General features: G+C 38.6%; 1 protein-coding gene across 2 annotated transcripts in view; it reads right to left on the bottom strand.

The window, feature by feature from the left end:
- Positions 1 to 2,543, bottom strand: part of ZBTB18 (zinc finger and BTB domain containing 18) — an 8,882-nt gene extending 6,339 nt beyond the window's left edge. The window contains exon 1 of one of the 2 annotated variants that reach the window (XM_053711166.1): positions 2,051 to 2,543. The gene's annotated coding sequence lies outside the window, so the exon portion shown is untranslated. The other variant, XM_053711167.1, reaches the window with a different exon arrangement.
- Between the last annotated feature and the right edge of the window lie 6,037 nt (positions 2,544 to 8,580).

The raw sequence follows: 8,580 nt of genomic DNA, 5'->3' as shown, positions 1-8,580 counted from the left end.
AGCATACAAGGATATAACAGCTGGAAAGTAGGAATATATACCCCCCTATACACACACGCACTGAAGGAAAGTATCTATTACAACAAAAATGACAAGGAAGTAGCATACGCTCACCTTGCAAATTATTAATTACCTGGACAAAATCTGGCAAAGGGAAAACATCTATATACAATCAGTAAATATAACATTTGAAGGCAGGTGACAACTGTGATGTTTATATAGCCAGTTATAAAGCTATACATCCGATTCAAACATCTGTTCTTTATAGCTGCCCTCACTGGTCAACGTTCATGTATTATTGCTTTTTAGTGCCACTGTGTGTATATGACAGTCTGATTAGTCATAACTTTATGTGTGAAAACATGCAACACAAGACCCAATACAATAGAAAATTAGGCATTTAAATATAAAATCTACTTTTACTTAAATGACAGTTTTTCTTCTATTTAAAAAAAAAAATTCTGAAGACGCCGCTGCAAGAATTTTTCACTGCCCACCGAATTTGCGCACCCACCAAAAAAAAGTAAGTATGGGCTATGAATTGGCTGAAAGAATGGATAAAAAGGGCAGCAAGAATAAACTGGTGGCATCAGTTTCTCGTTTTTTTCTTCTGCCAGAAAATAGACTTATTCGAGGTAAGTGGATTTACAATTAAATGCCTCGTTTTCTACAACTCAAATTTAGGAACTTTTACAGCTTTTTAAAGAACATAGTTTGAAAAAGCATAGCAATGCATTTCAAATATAAATTTTAAAGCATTTTTGCAACACACTTGTTTGTGAACCTGCTTCTATTTAAACCAATTAGGACTTTTTTTTTTTTTTAATGAGCACCCACCAAACCAATTCCCAAAAGGTCACTGGTCATATTTACATCCAGGCCAATGGCAAAAAGCAGTGACAAGACATCAGTAGCTTTGAAGGAAGCATGTGCAGGAGGCAAATGCCCATACATGTGACCTACAGCTGTATGTGCAAGGAGTTAAAAAATATCATTCAAGCACTAACCATATACGGTACCACTGCTTCTAATCTGTGGCTTTAATATAAATATTCAATGTTAAATGGCAGCCCAAACACATGCAATTTAAAGCACACACACAGAATTATGTACCAGATTCTGACAAATAAAAAAATGTAAGAGATACACTATTCATACAATCATTCTACATGTTTAGCCATATGCTGATTCTCTTAATTGTAATTCATAGTATATGTTTAATGTATCCTTAAAAACAGAAGAAATGTTTCATGACAAAATCCCAGGATTTAGGGGGTAACCACTTCAGAATTATTTTTTTTTACTGACTTTTAAACTTTTAAAAAAATATTCTACACATATCTGTAAAGCAAGACCTTATATAGCTCCTAAAACGTGTCTAGGTTGGCTGATCATTATACTTTGCTGGTTCCTATAGGTGATATAAGTTTTTTTTAACCCCTGTCATAATTATGGGATACAGTTAAAACAGTCACTTTGACAGACAAGGCCTCTGGACAATCTCTGCTTGGGCCCCAGTCTCACACTTTAAATTTGTAAGACACGGAACTCTAAGTAGCATAAAAACATGGAGGGAGTTTACACAATAAAACACACAACATAAACTTGTTCTGTCACTAGGAATTGATATTCTGGTCTAACGTCTGACCTACGGGGCTTCATAAACAAGCGCAGGGCCAAAGCACCTGCTAGGTGTCGGGCAGGCCCAGAGGGAGGTGACACTAAGCTGCTGTGCCACCAGCTCCGTGACTACCAGGATAAGTTAATAACTACTCTATAGCAGAGAAGCAGCAGCAAAAGGATGTGAAAACTCTTTAACAGAGAATGTAATAAATACATATGACTCACGGGAGGTGCGGCCCGGGGTCACCTGCCACAGCCACCGTCCTCCTGCCTTACATTCGTTCCCGGTTGCCCCGTTCTGCCTCCAATACACTCCATTTCCCTCCTTTCGGGGAGGCGGCACAGTGTCTCTACTATCGGATATAGCCCACCCAATAAAAACCCCCAGCCAACCTCCGGACCTCCCTCTCCCCACCCCGCTTCTCACTCTTGCGGAGTCGTTTCTGCCGCTGGATTTAGCGGCCGTCGTATCGGTTTGGTTGCACTCCCCTCCTTCCTTACGTCCTCCCAGCCGCCTTTGCTGCTTTCTGTGCTTCCTTGTTGGGTTCAGTTTTCCATGGCTCCCCCGCGCGGGGAACAAGGTGCTTCAGGCGGCACCGCTGCCAGTTCACATCAGCCCAGCGCGCACTATAAGCGGGCTGTCAGCCAGAGGGGAGGCGGTGAGGGATAAGGAAAAGGGAAAGGAGGGTGACATTAGCGCGTGCGCGTGACAAGGCCATGCGGTTTCGCGTGCATGTGGAAGAGTTCACGGAGGCGGGGCGTGGGAAGTTCACACTAGTCTAGACTCCGCTACGCTGAGACGTTTGCCAATTATTTATTGTATCATTACAAAAAAATGTTTTTTTTTAATTAGCAGGTTCTACCATAGCCGTTCCACTCGTTATCCGACAGTTAGTGTAGCACCTAACGGGTTAAGTTAAAACAAACACAATACAGTGCAAACACCAAGTTCTAACATAGTAACTACCGGTATATACTGTTGTGTTTTATTTTACGCGTTTTACCCAGTTGTTGGGTGAGAGGTCGCGCGCATGGAGCGACAGCAGCTGTAGCCAATCACAAACTGGCTAGTGTTGGCCAGTATAACCAAGCCCCCGCCGATGATTGGCTATTAAAATGCTGTTGAAGAAGGCGTGACCAAAAAGCCAGTGCAACAGTTGGAATGTTGTAAAAGCAGGTGGTGAGCGGCTGTGCAAGCTTAACCCTTTCACCTGCTGGTTCCCTACATGGTCATTTGGTGAAATGGAGGCAATATATAACGCAATTTTGTAAAAGAAAATATAATTTTAAAAAACAAAGCCTGCGTTTATGTGTATTAGATAGCGTTAATAACGTTTGTGTTCTTTTACGATATAGTTACTGCATTTTTGAGGAAACTGCTATGCGAAGTTCACTGTAGGAATACGGAATAATTATGTTAAGCCGATTTTGAAAAACAAATTTGCATGTTTTACAGTACGTGTATTTTCAATACTGAGTTCATGACAGTAGTATTTGTAAAACCAAATAAAGCAAACAGAGAGAGTCCAATTTCATGAAAAATACAGTTAAAGGGACACTGAACCCGATTTTTTTTCTTTCGTGATTCAGATATAGCATGACATTTTAAGCAACTTTCTAATTTACTCCTATTATCAAATTGTCTTCATTCTCTTGGTATCATTATTTGAAATGCAAGAATATAAGTTCAGATGTCTGCCCATTTTTGGTGAACAACCTGGGTTGTCCTTGCTGATTGGTGGATACATTAATCCACCAATAAAAAAGTGCTGTCCAGAGTGCTGAACAAAAAAAAAAAAAAAAAAAAAAAAAAAGATTCAATGCCTTCTTTTTCAAATAAAGATAACAAGAGAATAAAGAAAAAATGATAATAGGAGTAAATTAGAAAGTTGCTTAAAATTGCATGCTCTATCTGAATCAGGAAAGAAAAAAATTTGGGTTCAATGTCCCTTTAAGTCTTTCCTTGAAGTTTTTTTTTAATTTTATGCCTGATAGAAGAACAGGATTGTTATTCAAACGTTTAAGTAATCGCTCTGCCCTAATATATCAATATTATTTACACGTTACATTTTTGCACTAATATATTTCATTTTATTCAGTATATTGGCTCCAGATTGTCAATGCGATTCCTAACTCAATATTTTGGAACGTTCTAAAATGCAAAGGAAATGTATTAGTAAAACCATGTAAATAAAAGCCAGATTTAAACTTCCCAATTTCATATAAAATGCATGGAAAATACATTAACCCCTTAAGGACACGGCCATTTTTAAATTTCTTTCCCTTAAGGACCAGGGCTATTTTTACATTTCTGCGGTGTTTGTGTTTAGCTGTAATTTTCCTCTTACTCGTTTACTGTACCCACACATATTATATACCGTTTTTCTCGCCACTAAATGGACTTTCTAAAGATACCATTATTTTCATCATATCTTATAATTTACTATTAAAAATATTATAAAATATGAGGAAAAAATGGAAAAAAAACACACTTTTTCTAACTTTGACCCCCAAAATCTGTTACACATCTACAACCACCAAAAAACAACCATGCTAAATAGTTTCTAAAATTTGTCCTGAGTTTAGAAATACCCAATGTTTACATATTCTTTGCTTTTTTTGCAAGTTATAGGGCCATAAATACAAGTAGCACTTTGCTATTTCAAAACCACTTTTTTTCAAAATGAGCGCTAGTTACATTGGAACCCTGATATCTGTCAGGAATACCTAAATATCCCTTGACATGTATATATTTTTTTTTAGAAGACATCCCAAAGTATTGATCTAGGCCCATTTTGGTATATTTCATGCCACCATTTCACCGCCAAATGCGATCAAATAAAAAAAAATGTTCACTTTTTCACAAACTTTAGGTTTCTCACAGAAATTATTTACAAACAACTTGTGCAATTATGGCATAAATGGTTGTAAGTGCTTCTCTGGGATCCCCTTTGTTCAGAAATAGCAGACTTATATGGCTTTGGCGTTGCTTTTTGGTAATTAGAAGGCTGCTAAATGCCACTGCGCGCCACACGTGTTTTATGCCCAGCAGTGAAGGGGTTAATTAGGGAGCATGTAGGGAGCTTGTAGAGTTAATTTTAGCTTTAGTGTAGTGTAGTAGACAACCCAAAGTATTGATCTAGGCCCATTTTGGTAAATTTAATGCCACCATTTCACCGCCAAATGCGATCAAATTAAAAAAAAACGTAATTTTTTTCGCAATTTTAGGTTTCTCACTGAAATTATTTACAAACAGCTTGTGCAATTATAGCACAAATGGTTGTAAATGCTTCTCTGGTATCCCCTTTGTTCAGAAATAGCAGACATATATGGCTTTGGCAATGCTTTTTGGTAATTAGAAGGCTGCTAAATGCCGCTGCACATCACACGTGTATTATGGCTAGCAGTGAAGGGGTTAATTAGGGATCTTGTAGGGAGCTTGCAGGGTTAATTTTAGCTTTAGTGTAGAGATCAGCCTCCCACCTGACACATCAGACCCACTGATCCCTCCCAAACAGCTCTCTTCCCTCCCCCACCCCACAATTGTCCCCGCCATCTTAAGTACTGGCAGAAAGTCTGCCAGTACTAAAATAAAAGGTATCTTTTTTTTTTTTCTTTTTTTTTTGGGAGCATATTTACATATGCTGCTGTGTAGGATCCCTCTTAGCCCCAAACCTCCCTGATCCCCCCCCAAACAGCTCTCTAACCCTCCCCCTCTACATTATTGGGAGCCATCTTGGGTACTGGCAGCTGTCTGCCAGTACCCAGTTTACAAAAAAAATATATTTTTTTTTAAAGTATATTTTTTAATTTTTTCCCCACTTTTCTGTAGTGTAGCTTCCCCCCCCCCAAGACTAAACCCCCACCCCCTCCCAGATCCCTTCGATTAACATATTTATCCCCCCTCTCTCCCTCTAAATATAAACCACTGTTCCATAGTGTAACGGTTCCCACCCGCTCCCTCCCCGTGCACGCGCCCGCCCGCCTCCCCTGTGCACGCGCGCGTGTCCGTGCGCGCCCCCCAGCAATCCCGCCCACGATCCCGCCCACCGGTCATCATCGATCGCCGCCCACCCGCCTCCCACGTCTGCTCCCACCCACCAACGATCGCGGCATCGATGTCCGGTGCAGAGAGGGCCACAGAGTGGCTCTCTCTGCATCGGATGGGGAAAAATGTTATTGCAGTGATGCCTCGATATCGAGGCATCACTACAATAACCGGAAAGCGGCTGGAAGCGATCAGGATCGCTTCCAGCCGCTTTCAACCCCAACGTCGTACAGGGTACGTCGCTGGTCTTTAAAGACCAGTTTGTGCAAGACGTACCCTGTACGACGCGTGTCGTTAAGGGGTTAAAGGGACATGATTCAAAAAGAGCATGCAATTTGAAACAGCTTTCCAATTTACTTCTATTATTTAATTTGCTTCATTCTCTTAGTATCCCTTGTTGGAAAGCATACCTAGGTATGCCCAGGAGCAACTGATTGGTGGTTGCACCACCTCATGTTATTGGCTCAACTAGTGCATTGTTATTTCTTCTACAAAGGATACCAAGAGAATGAAGCAAATTAGATTATATACGTAAATTGGAAAAAGCTGTTTAAAATGGCATGCTCTGCTCTATCTGCATTATAGAATTTATAAAATAATTTCTTATTAAATTCGGGGGCGGGGGGGTCATGCTTTTTAATATTTAATTGGGTACTTGAACTTTAGCATTCATTTTTTTGCCACTAAATAATATAATGCTCATTAAAATAAGCCAATGATCTCTCTGTTTTTTGTTTTTTTTTCTGTTTGCTTCTACACAACATGCCCCAAATATATCAAAATAAGAGTATAGGGGCACAAAATCTACATTTTTTTTTATTTCATGATTTAGATGTAACATACAATTTTAAACTGCTTTCAAATATATTTCTTTTTTCAAATTTGCTTAATTATCTTGATATACTTTGCTGAAGGAGCAGAAATGTACTTCTGGGAGCTAGTGAGCACATCAAATGAGCCAACGACAAAAGGTATATAATATGCAGCCATCAATCAGCAGATATCTCCCAGTAGTGCATTGCTGCTCCTGAACCTATCTAAGTATGCTTTTCAACCAACGATAATAAGAGAATGAAGCATAATAGATCATGCAAGGAAATTGAAAAGTTGTGTAATCCCTTAAGTGTGAATAAAGACAAGTGGTCATCACCCACAAAATGTATTTACCGTGGATGAAAACCACATGTCATGGGGGTGGGGGCAATATCAGAGCTTATTGTGCCTCTCCAACCTGCTCTTACCCAACATCCATGGTGGTCTAGGGTTCTGGCATCGCCCAGAGAATCCAAGCCCAGGAAACCCAGAAGTGCTGGATGGAGGGGAACAAAACCAAATCCCTCAATCTCAGCTCGAAACCCCCAAGACCCACCATTTGAAAGCTTATCACCCGCTCTTTCAAACAATGTGTGTCTTGTGGATTTAAGTTTAAAGGGATACTAAACCCAAATGTTTTCTTTCATGATTCAGATAGAGCAAGCAATTTTCTAATTTACTCCTATTATTGATTTTTCTTTGTTCTCTTGCTATCTTTATTTATTTGAAAAAGCAGGGATGTAAAGCTTAGGGGCTTTTTGGGGTTCAGCATCCTGGGTCGTGCTTGCTGATTGGTGGCTACATTTAGCCACCAATCAGCAAGTGCTTCATGCCAAACTTTATAAAAATTTGTGCAGGAAGTTTGGCTGTAGGTTAGGCTAATAATGTTCAATGTTATGAGTCAGGGAAAACTAATTTTATTTCAACACTTAATAGTTCCAAAAATACTAAACCAGTTTACATAACATTTTCAACATTTGTTACTAAGAGTTCCCCCCAAAAATGGCAAAACTTCAAAGAAATTCAATCACCTAACTCCTAGACACCATCCTAATAGCACTGGGACACTGAACCCAAAAAAAATTTCTTTCGTGATTCAGATAGATCATGCAATTTTAAGCAACTTTCTAATTTACTCCTATCAAATTTTCTTCGTTCTCTTCCTATCTTTATTTGAAAAAGAAGGCATCTAAGTTGTTTTTTTTGTTTTTGTTTTGTTTTTTGGTTCAGTACTCTGGACAGCACATTTTTATTGGTGGATGAATTTATCCACCAATCAGCAAGAACAACCCAGGTGGTTCACCAAAAATGGGCCAACATCTAAACTTACATTCTTGCATTTCAAAAAAAGATACCAAGAGAATGAAGAACATTTCATAATAGGAGTGAACTAGAAAGTTGCTTAAAATTTTATGCTCTATCTGAATCACGAAAAAAAACAATTGGATTCAGTGTCCCTTTAAACACCTTTAGGACAGCATGGAAGGAACCTCATAAATTTATTGGTGTCCTGCTCCCTCTTGGTTTTAAACTATGGAAAATCTGACTGCGACGTGCCTAGCATCGTAGGCAGTCCCCCAAGATCCAATCCCGGGGTTGAAATCACGTGATAGCTTCGACAACTGCGTGATTCCCTTCTTCAAGCGCCTAAAAAGGGGTTTAACATTGAACAGCCCAGCAAACTTATAATATATCTTATTTTAATATTTCGTAGTACTTGATTTGAGATTAAACCATAGACCTGATGCAGACAATGTTTGAGCTACAAAACATTTAATTGTAGCATAGTCAATCAATAACAAATTCATTTTTGCAAGAAGGTGTGTATTCAGCAAGTCATAATTGCTGATCATTTGTGTAGAAATAATGTGTTTGTAGGTATTTTTTTTTATTGACACCAGGTTTATTAAAAATACATTTATTGATTGCCTTGATGTGGAGTTAAAAAAGTCTATAGTTAAGATGCATACAATTTTTGAAGGTTATTTTAACAGGTAACATCGTTTTTATTACAAATAAATTGTGTGTTGTATTATTATTTATAAAAGCTGCTTTTTTGTTATATTTCTAAAGTGTTTATGGACGTTTCATATAAA

This window comes from Bombina bombina, chromosome 4, assembly GCF_027579735.1.
Source record: "Bombina bombina isolate aBomBom1 chromosome 4, aBomBom1.pri, whole genome shotgun sequence".
NCBI lineage: Eukaryota > Metazoa > Chordata > Amphibia > Anura > Bombinatoridae > Bombina > Bombina bombina.
This window is presented reverse-complemented; position numbering and strand designations above follow the sequence as displayed.